This window comes from Eriocheir sinensis, chromosome 1, assembly GCF_024679095.1.
Source record: "Eriocheir sinensis breed Jianghai 21 chromosome 1, ASM2467909v1, whole genome shotgun sequence".
Classification (NCBI taxonomy): Eukaryota; Metazoa; Arthropoda; class Malacostraca; order Decapoda; family Varunidae; genus Eriocheir; species Eriocheir sinensis.
Genome location: NC_066509.1, coordinates 5,987,370 through 6,006,513, shown reverse-complemented (window position 1 = coordinate 6,006,513; position 19,144 = coordinate 5,987,370). Strand labels below are relative to the sequence as shown.

Below are 19,144 nucleotides of genomic sequence, written 5' to 3'. Positions count from 1 at the left end.
TCACTTCTGCCACCTGTTCATCCTCCTCTGCTACTTTTTCCTTTTCTGCCACCCTACGTAGTACCCATTATTACCACCTCCTCTTCCATTATCCAAGACTAAAACCACACCAACACCGCCGTCTCTACCGACATAATTTCCATCGCCACCACCACCACCACAATGACTCAACAACAATAACAACAACAAAAACAAATCAACAACAATAATAATAGCTATATAGAAAGTGATTGAAGCCGTGGTCCACAACATAATAACAATATTCTCGAAATTTGGTGGAGGCATCTTTAAGAAAATTCATTATATGTTGCGAATATATGAGAGAGAGAGAGAGAGAGAGAGAGAGAGAGAGAGAGAGAGAGAGAGAGAGAGAGAGAGAAATAGATAGAGATAGAGAGACGAAAGAAAGAGAGAAAAGCGACGAAGGAAAGAACGGAGGGAGGGGTGAAGAAGAAGAAAGAGGGAGGAGATAGGAACGCTGAAGGAGAGCAGTGAGGAAGTGAGGGCAGTTCCAGAGACGGGGAAAAGACGATTCAGGAAATGGTGGGGGATGACCCTAACATGGGAATCCTCCGTGTTTGCTGAAATCCGACTCTTTCTGGTGGTGGGAGTGTTGGTGATGATGGCAGTGGTGGGCATGGGGGGGAAGAAGCGTGGTGGTGGTGTATGGGGGCTGGGAGGTGATTATGGTGGTGGTGGCTGTGTGTATTAGGGGGTAACTATGGTGTTGGTGGGGGTGATTATGATGGTGGTGAGGAAGGGGTGTGGGGAGATTATAAAGGTGGTGGTGTGGAAGGAAGGGAGAGGTGGTAATGGTGTTAGAGTTGGTGTGGTAGATGATGGTTATGGTTGTGGGGGGGTTAATGGAGAGGGGGGGGGATTAAGGTGGGGGTGATTATGGTTGTGGTGGAGGTGTTGACGGAGGTGTGGGGTATCTGTGGTGGTGGTGCTGGTGTTGGTAGGGGTGGGGGCTGGCTATGGTGGGGGTGTTCGTGTTGGTGGAGGTAATGAGGGGTGACTATGGTGGTGGTGGTGGTTAACTTACAAAATACTGAGGCAAGTAAACGAAATGTCCAGGAGCAAGCGGTGGCGAGAGTCAAGGAGTAATTTCGAGGATGAGGTGACGTGAGGAAATAAGACACGTTAAGGAGCGGAGCGAACGGATTAATGGCGCCGAGAGAACATGAGTAGGATGGACGATAATGTGATGAGGAAGAGATTTAAGTAAGTGATTGCGGTTCGGGAAAGGAAAAATATCACAAGAAGATGAAAGCTAAAAGAAACAAAAGATGCATAAGATCACGGTAAAGAGGCAAAGGAGGGGATGTAAGGTCGCGGGGTAAAGGGAATATGTAAGGTCACAAGTTGCTGAAGAGATTAAATGGTGTCTCGAAGTTAAGGGGAACTCGCTCGGCAGGGGAAGCGAGAGGCGCCGCGGCGGTGGAGTGGGGACGGCAGGTGACGACAGCGGGATGTTGACAAGGCGGCGCCATATTGCCTCGGTGTCAGGGAGGTGTGTGGATGTCGGCGAGGCAAACATCCTGAGTGGTCATTGTCGGTGTGTGTGTGTGTGTGTGTGTGTGTGTGTGTGTGTGTGTGCGCTTTGTTCCCCACTTCTTAACTGGGATGAACATAACGAAAAAAAATTGGCGCATCCCCAAAAAATCTCATACGTGCTTTTACAGATAAATTACTGATATTTGTGTGATCGCTTTTTAGTCATTGAATACTTAAGCAACCAGCACTACCCCCATCCGAGGCACTCCTAGACACACACAGCAGTCGTTCTACAGTCTCGTTTAATTTTGTGATATTTCGACGCCATCCACAGCTAAGCCAGCGTCCTAAAAGATATGTAAGGAGCTTGTAATCACGTCCGCACACTCATATCATAGCCTGCATATGCTGTCTGTGTTAAGTCAAGAATGAAAAATATCCAGAGCCATTTGACGTCACGTTAAAAACTCGTTGGCTTGAAGCTCGCCTGCCTGTGTCACAAACCACAACCTGAATCATATAGAAACCATACGGAATATTTTGAAAGAAGATACAGACTCAAATAACATCATATGAATTATAGAGGAACGCAGCATTTACTTAAAAGACTACAACCGTCGGAATAAGTCACATCGCTGGTAAGGAAGAAAAAATGCGGTGGGGCATGGAAACAGTCCGCAGATATGGTGGCGGACACGATGCAACGAGCGAACCTGAAACCTGAAATACCTCACCGTGTTAGCAGACGCGGCGACCACAACTTCAGCCCTTTGTCGTCTGTTTCATCTTTTATGGTGAAATGGTGATGAGAAGGACCAGTAAGTTAAGCCTGACGAACATATTTTTGAACGACAACTTTTCCCCAGCATCACAAGAAGAAAAGACAATACTAAAAGCTAGGAGCGAGGATACCTTCGATACACTGACCTGAGTTTTCGAGACGCATCTGGAGCTTTGGGACTTGGCAATGGCAGTTTGTCGCTGGTTCTTCTGTGAGCTCGAGCCCCGAGTCGGTGAGGGGCAGCAGTCGTCAGTCCGAGTCTGTGCGCCGTGTCGGGAGTAACGCGGAGTGGACGGCGGCCTTGCGGGAGTCTGAAGTTTGTGTTCTGTGTGAAGTGTGGATGGCCTTGACGTCATTTTGCTGCCTCACGCCGATCATGTCGCTCGTGAAACCCGTGAAAAGTGAAGTAACTTTCGAGATCGTAGGGGAATTAACCTTCTATTAAGCTAATGTGCTATTAGGTATATATCTTAATATGTATTTATATAATTTAATCTAGTTTATATGTATTCATTTATAGCATTCAGTAGGGCTAGGATGTTTCAGTGCGCTCAACATTGAATGGACTGAGGCTTGAGGCAGTTGTCTCTTGCGCTCTTGAATCTGGCTCCTCCTCACTATACGTTTTACTTATATATTATGCAGTTACCCTTGTAATGTAACACTTGCCTTATATCATGTGGACAGTAGAATAATAATGATTACGAGTTCGTTGAGAAAAAAAAAATCAATAACTAAGAAAAAAAGATAATGCGGGTTGAAGTCAAAGCCGTGCGTGGCTATTAATGTCTATATCATTTTATATTGCAAACTCTTCTTTCAAAGTATTGTCAAGATACTTAAAAAAAACAAATGGTTTCATGTTATAGTAAAAGTTCCTCTGAGCACGATGGTGTTATCAGATTTTAGAAGTGTTGGCGAGGATGGGAGTTATGCACCTTTGCATACCAAGTTTCAGGCGCCGGGCGAGCTGCTTCATGTCGTTAGGACACACACACACACACACACACACACACACACACACACACACACACAGATAGAGAGAGAGACTTTAATTTTTAGATTTTTTTATAGGAGTTTCTGAACAATATTTATGACATGGGGTGAGCAAATAAAACAATGTTTCTGGGACAAGTTTCAACAAGCATTTGAAACAATGTTTTTGGGACAGCTTTCAGCAAGCATTTGAAACAATGTTTCTGGGACAAGTTTCAACAAGCATTGGAAACAATATTTCTAGGACAAGTTTCAACAAGCATTTGGAAAAAGATTGAAAGACGATGTAAATTATCATTTATCAGTTAGAGGTGGGTCTAATCCATTAGAAAAATACTTTTATGTAAAGATTATATGAGAGACTATTTTGATGAATTGGAAGGGAATCAAGAGAATGCTGAAGCAACTTGGAGGGCAGTTAGTGGTACACTCGGCAAACAGTAAACAATGAGTGTTCACTAAATTGTGTAATTTTAACATACAAGAAAAATGTCACCAGCAACTGAAGTTTCCGATCTTGGCAATCCGAAAAATTCCGTTGCCCCTCTTGGCTGCATCCGCCATCAAAATACAGTACAGCCGAATGGGCAGCAAAGAAAAAACATTCATGCCTATTTTTTATCTGCCTTGTACTCTGTGCTTATTGTGTATATTTTTTCTTTATTTTGCCAGTGTCCTGCCCTTGCTTCATAATATTTTGCGTGCGCCGCGAGCCTCGCTAAAAGTAACACTACTAAATTTTCCCTGATTTTATCATACCAGAAATAAATTGCTGGCAGGAGCCTGCGCTAGATGCTTTAATTAAAACATTTTTTTGAAAAAGCGCCTGCGTATGTATTCAATTTTTGTATTCTTATTGCGATCCCGCTGTCAAGCTCACTAAGCATCCATAACAAAAGAAAAATACAAATATGTTTTTGAATCGTTGCGTAGCACGTGTGTTGCACTAACTAGGAGAGAGGGAAGGAGGGAGGGAGTGAAGGCTTGCCAGGCGGGTGGTGGGGGCTTGGCCAAAGGTACAAGAGGAGGAATGGTCGGTGGCGGATGAAAAGGAAGGGGAGGTGTTCGTGTTGCGTTATGTGAAGGAGAGAAAAAAGAGGGCAGGGAAAAGGTGAAGGCAGCAGGTGGTAGGGAAGGCGGTGAAAGGTGAGGCGAACAAAAAAGTGTGGTGGCTGCTGCATGTAAAGGGGAAGAAAGGAGATGAAGGCGGAGGCGTATGCGAGCACAAAGAATAAAGGTGACTTTGAAAATATGTCGCAAAGGTTGGTGGTGCTAAGGGGAGGGAAGGTAAGGAGAGTGGAGAATGTAGGAAAGTGAGGAGGAGGAAGAAGGAGGAGGAGGAGGAGGAGGAAAGAAGAAGCAGCAGCAGGGGATACAGCAAGAAAGGAAGAGAGGAGAAAAGAGCAAAGAAAGAACCCGAAGAAAGTTTGACGAGATGAAAAGCAAGGAGGAAATTAGAAAAAAAATAGGAGGACGTGGAGGAGTGAAGAGAAGAGGAGCGGAGGAGGAGGAGGAAGCTCAGACAAGAAGAATTAATTAATTAATAAGAGAAGCAGCTCTGTTATGACTCACTCCCATAGCGTTAAGGCAAGCTATGACGTTGGCTGGTCCGGAGTTTATTAGTTCCTCTTTCTGTGTGCCTGTCTGTCTCTGTCTGTCTCTGTCTCAGGCTTTTTTCCCGTGTCTGTGAGATCGTTGTGTAATATGCCTTCCTCCCTGTGTTCGTTTCTGTCTGTCTGTCTGTGTGTATCTCTGTCTTTCTCTGTTTGTTTCTCTCTCTCTCTCTCTCTCTCTCTCTCTCTCTCTCTCTCTCTCTCTCTCTCTCTCTCTCTCTCTCTCTCTCTCTCTCTCTCTCTCTCTCTCTCTCTCTCTCTCTCTCTCTCTCTCTCTCTCTCTCTCTCTCTCTCTCTCTCTCTCTCTCTCTCTCTCTCTCTCTCTCTCTCTCTCTCTCTCTCTCTCTCTCTCTCTCTCTCTCTCTCTCTCTCTCTCTCTCTCTCTCCATTCCAACTCTTTATAGATTCTCCACTTGCTATATTTTTTTCGTCATGTTTCTACTTCCTGTTCTTCATCTCTTACCTTTTCCCTTTGCCTCCCTCCTATGTCATTCTCTCCTCTCCCTTCCTTCTCGCCCCTCCACATTTTCCTCTTCTTCCTTCCCTCCATTCCTCCATTCTCTCTCCTGTGAAGGGTTAACGCGTACTGCAGCCCCCTCCAAAACATCCCAAAATATCAGAAAAGAAAAAAATAAATTGTATATGGTGTGAAATGGACTGAATTTTTCTGTGCGCGGGGAAAGCAATGTAAATGTTTGGCTTTATTTTGTATTATATTTGTCTCTCTCTCTCTCTCTCTCTCTCTCTCTCTCTCTCTCTCTCTCTCTCTCTCTCTCTCTCTCTCTCTCTCTCTCTCTCTCTCTCTCTCTCTCCTCTCTCTCTCTCTCTCTCTCTCTCTCTCTCTCTCTCTCTCTCTCTCTCTCTCTCTCTCTCTCTCTCTCTCTCTCTCTCTCTCTCTCTCTCTCTCTCTCTCTCTCTCTCAATGCGTCAAGGACTTGGGGGTCAAAATCGCGTCAAACCTCAAATTCTCACAGCAATGCATCGATGCAGCAAATAAAGCGAACAGAATGTTGGGCTTCATTAAAAGAAACTTTTTATTCAAGAATAAAGATGTAATACTCCCGCTCTACAACAGTTTAGTCAGACCCCACTTGGAATATGCGGTACAGTTTTGGTCTCCCCACCATGCAAAGGATATAGCTAAATTAGAAGGTGTTCAGCGTCGGGCAACGAAAATGATCCCTTCCTTGCGCAATAAATCCTACGAAGAAAGGCTTTCTACCCTTAACATGTTATCTCTTGAGAAACGTCGCCTCCGAGGAAAACTGATCGAATGTTTTAAAATACTTAATGGTTTCACGAATATAGACAGATCAACATTGTTTCTGATCGATGACACTTTGCGCACGAGGAACAATGGCGTAAAACTCAGATGTAGACAAGTAAATTCAGACTGCACCAAATTTTTCTTCACCAACGTTGTAGTGCGAGAATGAAATAAGCTTCCACCATCAGTGGTCCAGTGCAACACGATTGACTCCTTCAAAAATAAGCTCGACCGTCACTTCCTTCAACGTAATATTAACTAGAGTAGAAATGCAACGTTTTGGAGTCTTCTGATTAATGTAAAATCACTTAGGTTTAAGGACAGACCACCAAGTCTGGACCATGGGGTCTGTGTGGTCTGATTTTCTATGTAAATCTATGTAAATCTCTTGCGTGCTCGCGCGCACACACACACACACACACACACACACACACACTTAATTTTTGCGGCTAGAACTAAAAGTTGCAAAACCTTGTCAGTCGGAACGTTCACAAAACACTTACTTTTGCATTATTTTCATCCTCTTAAAATATATTGTCCCTCTGTAGAAAACATTTGCAGCTTTTTTTTCTTGCTGCAATGGAATAATTGCATTTTTTATATTATTTGATTTTATATTTTCCTCAAGCCATTTCTAAAAAACTGTATATTTTGTCGTTGTAAATACTTGAAAAGTCGCAATAAGATCTTATATACTTTATTAAAAGTTACCACGAGACATTTCTATTCAAAGCGAATCATGATATACGAAAGCGTGAATTTTCGTTTTTCGGAAAAAAAAAAGTGTTTATTGAGTGTTTCGTCTCTATTTTACAGCCTCGAGGCTCTTGTTCTTGACTTGTGTGTGTGTGTGTGTGTGTGTGTGTGTGTGTGTGTGTGTGTGTGTGTGTGTGTGTGTGTGTGTGTGTGTGTGTGTGTGTGTGTGCTATTCACCCTCTAAAATGCACGCAGGTCCTGAAAATCTTTACTTTCATTCCTGCTTAATAAATCAGAAAATATCTTGACCTTCGTACCTCTGTGTTGTGTTCTACATCCATGGCAATACGAAGACCTCGGTTCATGTTTCCAGCGTCTGTATGATGATTAAAATGAGACTAATTATGATTTTATTTTTTTTATTATTTATTTGGCAGGAAGGGTGAAGGTGTGAGAATTGTTGTGTTCGTGTTCCGTTTCTAATTCTTTTTCTTTATTGTCACTTTCCTTGTGTGTAATCTACGTAATTTGGTCTCCTTAATCAGCGTACATAATTTCATTTGCGTGGGTTGCATGTTCATGTAATTTTGTTTCTCCGTCATTATACGTGATTTATATTCCTTAAGTGGCATGCAAACATTATTTTCTCCACTTGGCGCAGCGGTTGACACTTAGAACGAAAGAGACACCTTTGCTTAATACACTGGGGAAGAAATTGGAAAGCGGAGATCACTATAAAGAGGAAAGTAATAGATGTTGCTATCAGACTGCGACCTCCATGCTCGGTTTCGGAAAGTTAAGGAAATTACTGCAGCTTCCGACACCTGTGCCCCCTGGAACTATGCCAAGAATGCGCTCTGCCTCCCCTAACTGCCCTCCTCCACCTTCTTATTTGTCCACTTTCTGTTTAGCCACGCCCTGTCCTGCCACGCCTCGCCTCGTCCTCACAACCCGCCCCCGTCACATGCACTCCTCTGCCTGATGCACCTGTACCCTATGCCTGTTCTATTCTCTCTATACATTCTCTTTAGCTTTCCTGCAGTCATGTCCCGTTCCATTTGCATCCTCTATACTCCGTTCACACCATACAAATTTAAACAGTTATCCCTGATGGCGTGGCGAAATTCAATGCGCACACACACACACGCTCTCACACAACACTCAACACACAACACGTAACACGACGCAACACGGACATCACAGCATTTCCAAAAACCTGGCTATCTCGTGCTTTTCACAACGGGCTCCTATTCCGGAGCTAATAGGAATAAACCATCAAACAATACTGGACCATGTTTACCAACCTTGTTTTTTATTTTACCTTTGTTTAAATCAAGAGAGAGAGAGAGAGAGAGAGAGAGAGAGAGAGAGAGAGAGAAAACACACACAGTTCAGCGGTCAGCCAGTTTCATTTAAATTCATGAAGTCGTTGAAGAATATAATGAATTTCAAATCCCACTGAGGTTGGCGTTCCTTTTGTTTATGAATATGCCTTTTTTTTGCGGGGGCAGTGGAGTGGGGGAGGAGCGATTATTTCTCTTTTTTTTTCCTCCATAGGTGTGTGTGTTTTATTATGTTGCTAGCGATGACCAGATATTAATAAGCGGGGAAAAAGACATTCAGGATTTTTTTTGTCTTGAATATGAGAAGTTTGAGTGTTCTTGTTTTTTTGAGTGTGTTTCTGGTGTTGTGTTGATGCTTGCGGCTGGTACTGGGCTATTAATATGTGTTGTTAAGTGTTTCCTGCTTGGTGGTGCTGAGTTAGTTAGTGTTGTGTTCCGGCGGTGTTGCGTGTGTGGGCTTCGGTGTTTGTTTGCCGTGTTGTGTGTTTGGTGTCGCGTTTTTAGTGTCTCGTTAATTTGTTATATCTTCTGAAATTATTATATTCCTTTCTTTTTCTCTTTCTCTTCCTCTTTCCCTCCTTTTCTGCATCTCTTCTCCCTATTCTCTTTTTATTGTCTTTTGATCCTCTTTATTTTTCTTTCTCATTCATTCATTCCTTTCTCTTCTCTTTCTCTTCTCTTTCTCTTCTCTTTCTCTTCGCTTTCTCTTCTCTTTCCTCTTCTCTTTTCTCTTCTCTTTTCTCTTCTCTCTCCTCTCCTCTCCTCTTCTCTTCTCTTCTCTCTCTCTCTCTCTCTCTCTCTCTCTCTCTCTCTCCTCTCCTCTCCTCTCCTCTCCTCTCCTCTCCTCTCCTCTCCTCTCCTCTCCTCTCCTCTCCTCTCCTCTCTCTCTCTCTCTCTCTCTCTCTCTCTCTCTCTCTCTCTCTCTCTCTCTCTCTCTCTCTCTCTCTCTCTCTCTCTCTCTCTCTATCTCTCTCTCTCTCTCTCTCTCTCTCTCTCTCTCTCTCTCTCTCTCTCTCTCTCTCTCTCTCTCTCTCTCTCTCTCTAAACGGACGCCATTCTAGGTTGCGTCACGGATAAATTCCATCGAAATACACCGAACACACAAAGTCAAAACTAGTGATGCCGGAATCGTGGCTTAGAGAATTATTTCCATGAGTCTGCCACCACCACTCCCGCCACTCCCCCCTCCCCCCCCTCTTTGTGACCGACACCACCACCACCACCACTACCACCACCGACAACATCAACATCACCGCTCGTACCTGTCTAAAATGCGAGCACCTCAATACCATCACCGCTTGACATTCCAACATCACCATCACCACCATTATAATAACACAATGGCCACGAACACTTATCACCACCACCACCACCACCGCCACGGTAGGCCACACCACATACTAGCCCCGCGCAAGCTTTTAAAAAGATTACGCAAATAAATCGTCAAGTAAAATGAATAACAAATATGGAATGGCTACGCATGAATACCGCAGTTATGAATAAAAAATGAATATGAAACGAGTGACATGGATATGCATTCGCTTTGATTTTGCTGGGAAAGGAAGTTGGGTTACTATATGGGTGTGGGTGACGGAGTGTGGTAATGTGGAGTGATGTCAGAGGAAGGGAAGGAGTGTTTTGGGGACGGCATGTGAGGTGGAACTGGTAGAGGAACTAAGCGGAGAAAGGTGAAAAGGTGAAGGGAAGGAAGCTGGGTAACGATGGATGTGTGTGATGGTGGAGTGTGGTGATGTAGACGGATCTCAGCGGGAGGGAAGGAGGCTTTTGAGGATGTCCTGTGAGGTGGCGCGGGTAGAAGAACTTAGGGGAAAGCGATGGAAAGTTGAGGGGAAGGAAGCTGGGTTACGATGGGAGTGTGTGATGGTGGAGTATGGTGATGTAGAGTGATCTTGGAGGAAGGGAAGGAGGCGTTTGGGGAAGGCAAGTGAGGTGGAGCGGGTACAGAACTGAGTGGAGAGCTGCGAAAAGTTGAGGGAAAGGAAGTTTAATATACGATGGGTGTGGGTGAAGATACAGAGTGAGCTGTAGAAGAATCTCAGAGGAAGGGAAGGAGGCTTTTGGGGATGTCCTGTGGGGTGGAGCTGGTAGAAGAACTAATGGAAGAGCTGTGAAAAGTTGAGGTATTGGAAGTTGGGTTACGATGGGTGTGGGTGAAAATGGAGAGTGAGCTGTAGAAGAATCTCGGAGGAAGGGAAGGAGGCTTTTGGGGATGTCCTGTGGGGTGGCCCGGGTAGAAGAACTAAGGGAAGAGCGATGAAAAGTTGAGGAAAAGGAAGTTGAGTTACGATGGAGATGGTTGATGGTGGTCAGTGAGATGTAGAAGGATCTCAGATTAAAGGAAGGGGGAAGTCCTGCTGGGTGGAATGGGTAAAGAACTGAGTGGAAAGCCGTGGAAAGTTAGGATTTAAACACAAGCCTATTTTTGAAGGATTCGCGATGGCGTTGGTGGATCGGTTGGATTCTGTCCCTAAGCGTGTTTTGTTGATGGTTATTATCCCTCGGCTTGGCTGGAATTCTGACGCATTACCGCTTGTGTACGTGTTTCCGGCGAGCGACGCTTTGTGGCGGATTGTAAGTAGTAAGAGAACTGATACGAAGAGGAGAACGGATTGGAACAGAACGGACGGATGAGACTAGGAGGACGAATGAAAGAGGAGGAGGAGGAGGAGGAGGAGTGAAAAGATGCAAGAGCAAAGTCAGGAAGGAAAGAATTGAAGAAGACTCGAGGAAAAAGAGAGAGCAGAGGAGAAGGATCTGCAGGGTTGGTAGCCATGGTGATACGAGAGCAAGGAGAGATAAAAAAAACAAGAACCAGTAGAAAAGAAATGTAGGAACAGAAAAATTAAGAAAAACGGAGGACGGCGACGATGACGAGGAGGAGGAGGGGAGGGAACAGGAGACATGGGTAAGCCGTTGATGCACATATGGCTACACATACGAGGAAATGAGGGAAAGTAGTGGTGAAAATGTGGTTATTGTGATGGGTGAACCGAACATGCATAGACGAAGGATAGGGAGGAGTGATAACGCAATGAAGTGTGTGCGTGTGTGTGATATACATATATAGGAGGTGCCGTGTAACCTCATATGTAAAGGTGTGTTTCATTATGGGGTGTTTTTGACGGTGCTTTATTGCTTGTTTAATTTTGGCCTTGGGTGTACTGTTTTATTAATGGTGTGTTTTGTGTGTTGTGTTAAATTTGTATGTATTTTTACGTTTGCTAGCTGTAATTAAATTTCTGTGCTCGTTGTTCGCATAGCTCGGGAGAATGACTCAGGGTCGGGGCGGCGATGTTCTGCCGTAAATAATGTCCGTGGCAAATGCTGATATTCTCTCTCTCTCTCAGTTTATAGAAAATCAAAACAGTGCCACGGGTCATCCACGCCCAAAGGAAATATCACACAACAGGAGAGAGATTTTTTTTTATCTATGTATTTGTTGAAGCATATTTTCCATCCTCTTTAAGGGAGACCGTTAAAGGGAGGAAAATATGGTTGACACATTGTATTGTTCTCCTCGCACGACCTACGAAAGACCCACCTTGAAATTCTGGGTTGGAGAAATGCAGGAAGTATGACTCGAGGGTGTAGGAGGGTATATAAGCTGCTGGTAATAGGTGAATATAGCGGTGAGCTCGAACAGGGAAGCTCTGGTGTGGGCTTGAGTGGCGTATATGACCGGCTGGGGATTTGGGGGGCGGTTTGTTGACTGGCGTATGAGTGCAGTGGTGTTTGGGGGGGGCTAACGCGGCGTATTTACAGTAAGCGGAGTTTTGGTAGCGTTAGTTGGGTAAACGGAGGTGGGGGGGGAGAGATCCTGGACCGGGCGTACGGTTATCGGGGGTTGCGTCAGGGGTCGGTAGGGTCCTGCAGCGCGCGGTCGTTACGCCGAATGCCTTTGAATAAAATTTGTAAGCAAAGTCTTGGGGTGAGGCTCTTTTATCGCTCCCCAACCCCACCCGTTATCCACACACGCACGCACGTGAACACACACACACACACACACACACACACACACACACACACACACACACACACACACAAACACAAACACATTATGGTTGACTTGTTCTTAGTTTTGCCTTTCGTCGTACCTTTGAAATATTCCTTAATTCATTAATGTGTACAGGAAAAAAATTAATGGTTAAAAATAGTATCTTAAGTCCGTCATGACGCACGTGAAAGATTTATTTTTACTTCTTGTATCTCGGTCAACAAGAATAAATAGCTTTTTGTCGGGTGGCAGTGATGATAGTGCAGCCTTAGGTTTAGCCGATCATTAGCTGTCCCGTAACAACGCTGGCAATCAGGGCAGTTTCTCTCTTTTTAGAGGCTAACGAATGACGCCGGGGCTCACGGTCGCTTATTTCTGATTTCAGAATCCGCTTATTTCTAGCATCAGCGTAATGTGTTTCCGCTCGACTCCCGCGGGAATTTGCAGTGTCGGGTCCAGAATGAGGCTTTTGGATCTGGCTGGCTGGCCGGCCCTCCGTCTGCCTTTGTCTGTCTGTCTGTCTCTCTGTCTGTCTGACCGGCTAGCTGTACAGTGGGCTAGAATATCTGTCTGTATCTGCTTGCTGGCTGGATGGATGGATGGTTGGTTGTATGGCTATCTATGCCTGTCAATATATGCTTTTCTATCTATAGTCTGCCTTTGTCTTCGTCCGTCTGTTAGTCTGTCCGGGTGGCAGGCTCGTTGGCTTAATATGGCTGGCTCTCCATCAGTCAGTCTGTCTGTCTGTCGAGCTGGTAGGAAATGTGGTGGCTGGTTGTACAGATATTTGAAGGGCTGATTAACTGAGCGGCTGGCTGGCTGGTGTGTTGGCTGTCCAGATGATTGGGAATTTAGTTGGATCGGCGTGTTGTAATGTGTACGGGCGGTTGGTTGCCTGACTGGCTGGGTGGCTGACTGGCTGGTTGGTGGGCTGGTTGACTTGCTGGCGGGCTCCTGGTCACCACCCGTAATAGTTGTAGGTGACAGCGTGTCCTCCCGTGAAGCAGTCGGCCAGAAAACAATGTACGACTGAATGAATAGCTAAATTGATACTGTTGTACTGATGTGCGTTACGGTGCTAAGGAAACAATGGAACAACAACAACCGCAATACTGATACTATTTACATCTTATATCCCATCAAGAAATAAAATATCACCGTAAATACTCTTGCTCCATCCTGTAAATATATTTCATCTGTTCTTCGTTTCTATTTGCAGTGTCGGAAGGAAGTGATGTATGGAGAAAGCTGTCTCGTAAAAAAGTGAATTGTATCACCACCAACAACAACACCACGCCCGCTGTCGCCAGCCGGCTTGCTCGTAAAGGTATGTTTGCTATAGGAAAACATTATGATAACAATAGCATGACACGTTCAGCGGGGCGGGGCGCAACCCTGGTAAGGTTTCGTGGACCCCAAGATACAACCACGCGCAGTCGCCAAGACAGTCTTTTAGGCCTCTCCAAGCTACGCAGCGCGATTTGTTTGTCATCCTGCTGCGTGTTAATTTGGCAGCTGCCGGAGCCCTGAGTCCACCTGCACCGTTAATTCTCCAGATCATCTCGTCACAACTGAACCTTCGGTTGCATTTTTGGCACCACAATACCATGCAGGTATATATATCTTTCTACGTGAAAAGTTTACATCAATTCATATATTGACAAGTTTATTACATATATGTTTATGAGACTAATAGATAACTTAGCCGGATCCTTTGCCGATGTGATAAAGCATGAGTGTTTCTGTGCCTACCAACAACATTGTTTTTCTGACCATGATTTTTTTTTTTTCTCTCTTTCAGATTTTGCCCTGCCCTGCCTTGTTCGCGATATGGACGAAATACATAGCAGGTTCTTCAGAGACTGCATTTCGACAGAATTATCTTTATGGTTGGGGTGATTCTTGATCACATAGGCATTTATATGTAAATTTTCATGTCGATCCGTAATTAATTAAGCACCCCAATGATTTTTTGTGTTAGTAGGGATTGAATTTCGCAGGAAAAAAAATACCCTACTTTATTTCTTTACTAACTCAACTCCTTTGGATCAGGAACCCAAAACTGTTCACAAGACCTCCACCCGTCTAGTACAAGATTTCAGAGAATCAAGAGACTCAGGATTCATCGAGTGTGTGTGTATATATATATATATATATATATATATATATATATATATATATATATATATATATATATATATATATATATCTATATATATATAGATATAGATGTATATATATATATATATATATATATATATATATATATATATATATATATATATATATATATATATATATATATATATATATATATATATATATATATATATATATATATATATATAACGTCTCACTATATATTTTTAAAGGTTGTATTAAAGAATCTTTCACCTACCTTTTGATGAAAAAGAAAAAAAGAAATCAAATCTGTCAATTTTTTGGCAAATTTTTTATGGGTCGGTTGCACTATGGGACAAGGATACCATTAAAGTTTTGAAAAATAACGATGCCTCCCCAGGGTTGAGATGGGTGGCGGGGCGTGCGGCGACGGCTCTTCAGACAGTGGGGCGCCGCGCCACCTCCCGACCCTCCAATTAATTGGTGAAGAGTCAATAGAGACCGTCGCGCTCCCCTCTTCGTCTCTCCTTTAAACCTCCAAGATACATTTGATATCCATTTAGCCTGGTGTCGATGCGCCCCAAGCTGAAGATATATTGGGAAGCCAAATTGAAATCTCGTTTCCATGCAAATGATACATTACCGTCGGCGAGGCGGACATCAAATCCCTTTTTACTGGAGATTTCCAGTTGCAAATTTAGAGTTGATTGGCAAAACGGAGAAACGGGTCAGCGGCGGGTGTGGCGATGCCCACGGCGACAAGAGGCACCGTGCCCTCCCTCCTGCACTAACTCTTTCTTCTCTACCTCTTTCATTCCACCTTCACCCACTTGGGATGTGACTGGAGTAAGAACCTTCAACGTTAATAACTTTCCTCGAGATCATAAAAAAAAGGGATCCCAACATTTTTAAGATTAGGAACTTGATGAAACCATAATGACTCAACCAAAATTACTTGTAACCATAATAACTCTTAACCATAAGTACTCCGAATCAGCTTAGGGTCTGTAACTTACGGCGTTGCTCCAACTTCACGGTGCAGAGACGTGGGAGGCAGCGAGATATTGGTCGACGCATTGGTTCACGATGGATTGGGTTTCACTCTGTTGGTAGCAACAGCGCGCCTCGTTCCAGGAACACGCGGACATGACAAGAGCCATCAAGACGATCTTAAGCCACACTCACGTTGTTTGCATGCGTAGGCTCACTGTTTATTGTCCAATTATTTAAGACGTACCAGCCAGGGTAAACAGTAGTGTATTCTGGGTAGATATTGATTCGTAATTTTTCGCTGGCTAAACTCTATCCATCCAATTCTATATACAGTGAACACACACACCAACCCAACCACTCACCCACGACCCACCATTCCCCCCCCCCCCCCCACACACACACACACATATATATAAGAGGCCCCTCACGGACGTCACTGATCTGGTCTCGATCGGAGGACAACTACGGCATAATTTATCACTCTGGGGCCCGTATTGGAGGGCGGGTTGAGGTGAGGCGCCGCTGGTCCCGTCACGATGATGGATGGTTTCGTCAAAGCCTGTCCGGCCCTCCCCCGAGCCCCGGCCCACCTGCCTGTGATAAACGAGCGACTCTCGACCCTGATACGGTATTTATTGGCGTTGTTCCGAGGTGGATGTTGCGACACTTAGGAGGAAACGCGCATTATGTTAATGAAAAATGTTACGCCAACTTAGTTCTGGCGAATGTGTAGATTTTACGATGTATGTAATGTGAAATGTTGACAAATGTTGGTTTCATTTTTTGTGTCAGAGCTCGACGTGCTATAGTTGCATCTACGAAGTAATTGAAGAAAAACTTTACTTGGATTTTCTTTAAACCGAGTAAAGCAAAAAGGAATCGTGTGGATGAGTTTCAAGGTAAAAATATGTTGTTGTTTTTTTGTTGTGTGTGTGTGTGTGTGTGTGTGTGTGTGTGTGTGTGTGTGTGTATGTGTACATATGTGTGTTTTTCGTGTGTTGGCAAGTGGGGGGGGCATGTGTGTGTGTGTGTGTGTGTGTGTGTGTTTGTGTGTTTGTGTATTTTAATGATTAAATCTACTTTTTTATGCCGGAGAAAGACGAGAATTTTAAGTGTTTTTCATTGAGGCAGTACGAAGCGTTAATATCAACCTGCCTTGTATGAAAAAATTTATAAATAAAGAGACTGTTTCCACCCTAACGCTTCCTCCACGTCCTGCAGCCACACCCGGGCACATTACCAGAGCAAGCCGTGCACACACCTCCATTACTTCCTCTCGTCCACGTCAACGTAACTGAATCCTAAAATAATATGCCACGAGTCTGTAGGGGCACCAAACACGCTCCCTAGACCGACCACACCCAGACTCCCTTTCGCTCCAGGCTCCCTTTAGCGCCCATCAGCACAGCCCTGTCATCCTCCCTCGCGGCGAAAAAGTGGGGCAGTTTTTTTCTTTCTTTCTTGCTGGAATCTATTTTAGGTCACTGTGAAGGCATTAACAAAAGAACAGTTGACTCAAAATTCACTTCTTTTCCGCCCCAACACAACACTTAATCCATCGCCTTTAAATTTCCCAAAATGGCGAAGAGTTTGAGGGTAGAAAGATCCGCGGCTTGGTGGCAGAGGCAGTGAATGGATCAGTCATTAAAGCTGTGCCGCGGTTAGAAGCGCGAATCGGTGAAGCTTCCTCCAGAATTTATTTAAATCAAAGTGAGATTTTCTTCTCTGTCCTAAGTTTAAAGCAAAATCAAAAGGCACGCCGCTAATGCTTTTCTCTTTTATTATTCATCGCTGTGTGGCGGCGCTGGGAAGGAGAAAGTGACGAGCGGCGGGAGCAAGAGATAAAAACAGAGCGTGTCACCAAGAAAGCAAAACGCACGAAATAAAGTTTGGGACATTCTATAAGTTCTCTGAAGGATTTTTTTTAACATTGTCCGACGAAAAGACATTATAGTTCCCTTTTTTCATGCCAGTAATTACAGTGCCTGATAACACTAATTTGGATCCTCCGTTCACTGGAAGGGAAAGTAAACATGGAGGGCTGAATAGACATTGCAGTGCAGCCTTTCCCGACTTTATACACGAAAACGTTCCACTGACGTTCGATAATTAATAAGTATTTCATGGAAGTCTTTTCAGTCGCGGCAGAAACACGAAAATAGACTGAGAGGAGAAATCTAAAATGAAAAAAAAAATCCCTTCTATGGCTTCACTTTGACCGGTGTTGTTTTAAGGAGAGAATAATTAAGATAATTACTTGATGCGTTTAATCCAATACAAGGGAAGCGGCAATTAAAACATGCATATAGACGAGAAAAAGTCGACGAAGGGGATGTAATCTAATCACGCGGAATCATCTCAACATTGACACGTCCATTAGCAGTTTCGGCAATTTGGTGAATGGTCAGTAACGCGAACACCCGCGCAAAGAATAGTCACGCAGACACGGTTTACGATTCTGGAATAGCGGAAATGAAGGCCAACAGGTGGAACAGGTGATAGGCAGCTTCATTTACTCAAAGCGACTGCAAATCAGCTTCTGGTAATTACCAAATAATGGCACGGATCATGGGAACAGCGGCATTAAGGATACAGGCATGTGCAGGCGTGTTGTTTGTCACGAGGCTCTCCCCCGCGCGGCACGTAGCAGGGGCTGGAGCGATGCAGGGCCGCAGCGGGTACCGGAAACACATGGCCGTAGGTGTGCGAGTCGATAGAGGAGTGTTAGCTTGTAGCAGGGAAATGATGAGGAGCTGAAGGTGTGTGCGGAACAAAGAAAATAAATATATAGTAACGTAAAGGAAGATCTATTGTAGACATGCGAAATAGATTAAAAATGTCATGTTGCAACCTGTAAAAGACGCTAAATAGGAAGTGTGGGAGGAATAGATTAAGGTAGAGATAATGTAAAAATAGCGATCGTTCATAGGAAGCTAATTCTTAGGGATCTGTTAAGACTGTTGTGGATATAAGAGACAGAAAACTGAATTTGTGGGCGAAACTGGAAAGTAGTGGTTAAGATAAGAAAACTAAACTATACAAAGAGAAACTAAATATCATAAACCTTCTGTATTTGCGAAACAGCGGAAGTAGGACAGGCTGGAATGAACAGAGAACATGAACTGGTACAGAGGAAAAAAATATATAGTGGGAAGATACGAGGCACCATTCTCAAGTAACAGCGAAACTCCAGAGCAAGATCGAGAGATAGGAAAGTCGAGAGAGGGAGAGAAATAAGAGACGGACGCACGTGATCAGGAGCAGAGGAAGATTAAGAGAAAATAAAGAATGGACTGATGGGGAGGAGAGACGAGAGAACGATATAAAGAGGTAGATTGGAAGGGCAGGAATGGCAGGTGGAAGGAAGGAAGGAAGGAAGGGAGGGAGGGAATGGAGGAGAGGAGGAGGGGAGGGACAAAGGGTGTAGACAGACGGGAGGGGCCAAATGGAGGCGTGGAGGGGTGACTCAATCCATAAAGTAATGTGGCGGCGTCCCTCCTTCCCTCCCCCCTCTCCCTTTCCCCCGTCTTTCAGGTGAGCAGCGAGGGCGTGGCTGGGGCGGCAATTACAGGTGGAATGACAGGTGCCCCCCCAGGTAAGGGTAATGGGGCGTAATAAGCAAACAGGTTGTCCCTCGCCACCATTACCACGTCACTGTCACCCTCTTCCCGTCGCCTTCCTCTCTCTCTCTCTCTCCTCTTCCCTTTCTCTCCAATCACCCCCTGTAGTAATGCCTCTTCCCCTGCATCCACTCCCACCTTTTCTCCTCCTCCCTACCTTCCTTTCTGTTCTATTTTTATCATCCACTGGTCTGCCTACGTT

The 19,144-nt window shown here is 44.4% G+C and overlaps 1 long non-coding RNA gene across 2 annotated transcripts; it reads left to right on the top strand.

Annotated features, from left to right (window-relative positions):
- The first annotated feature begins 2,555 nt into the window (after positions 1–2,555).
- Positions 2,556–14,307, top strand: LOC126985156 (uncharacterized). Of its 2 annotated transcripts, none has more exons than XR_007738369.1 (3): positions 2,556–2,739; positions 13,428–13,535; positions 14,010–14,307. It is a non-coding gene; the product is annotated as an uncharacterized LOC126985156 (long non-coding RNA). The 2 variants fall into 2 exon arrangements; XR_007738379.1 differs by having other exon boundaries at positions 2,561–2,679.
- The last annotated feature ends 4,837 nt before the right edge of the window (positions 14,308–19,144 follow it).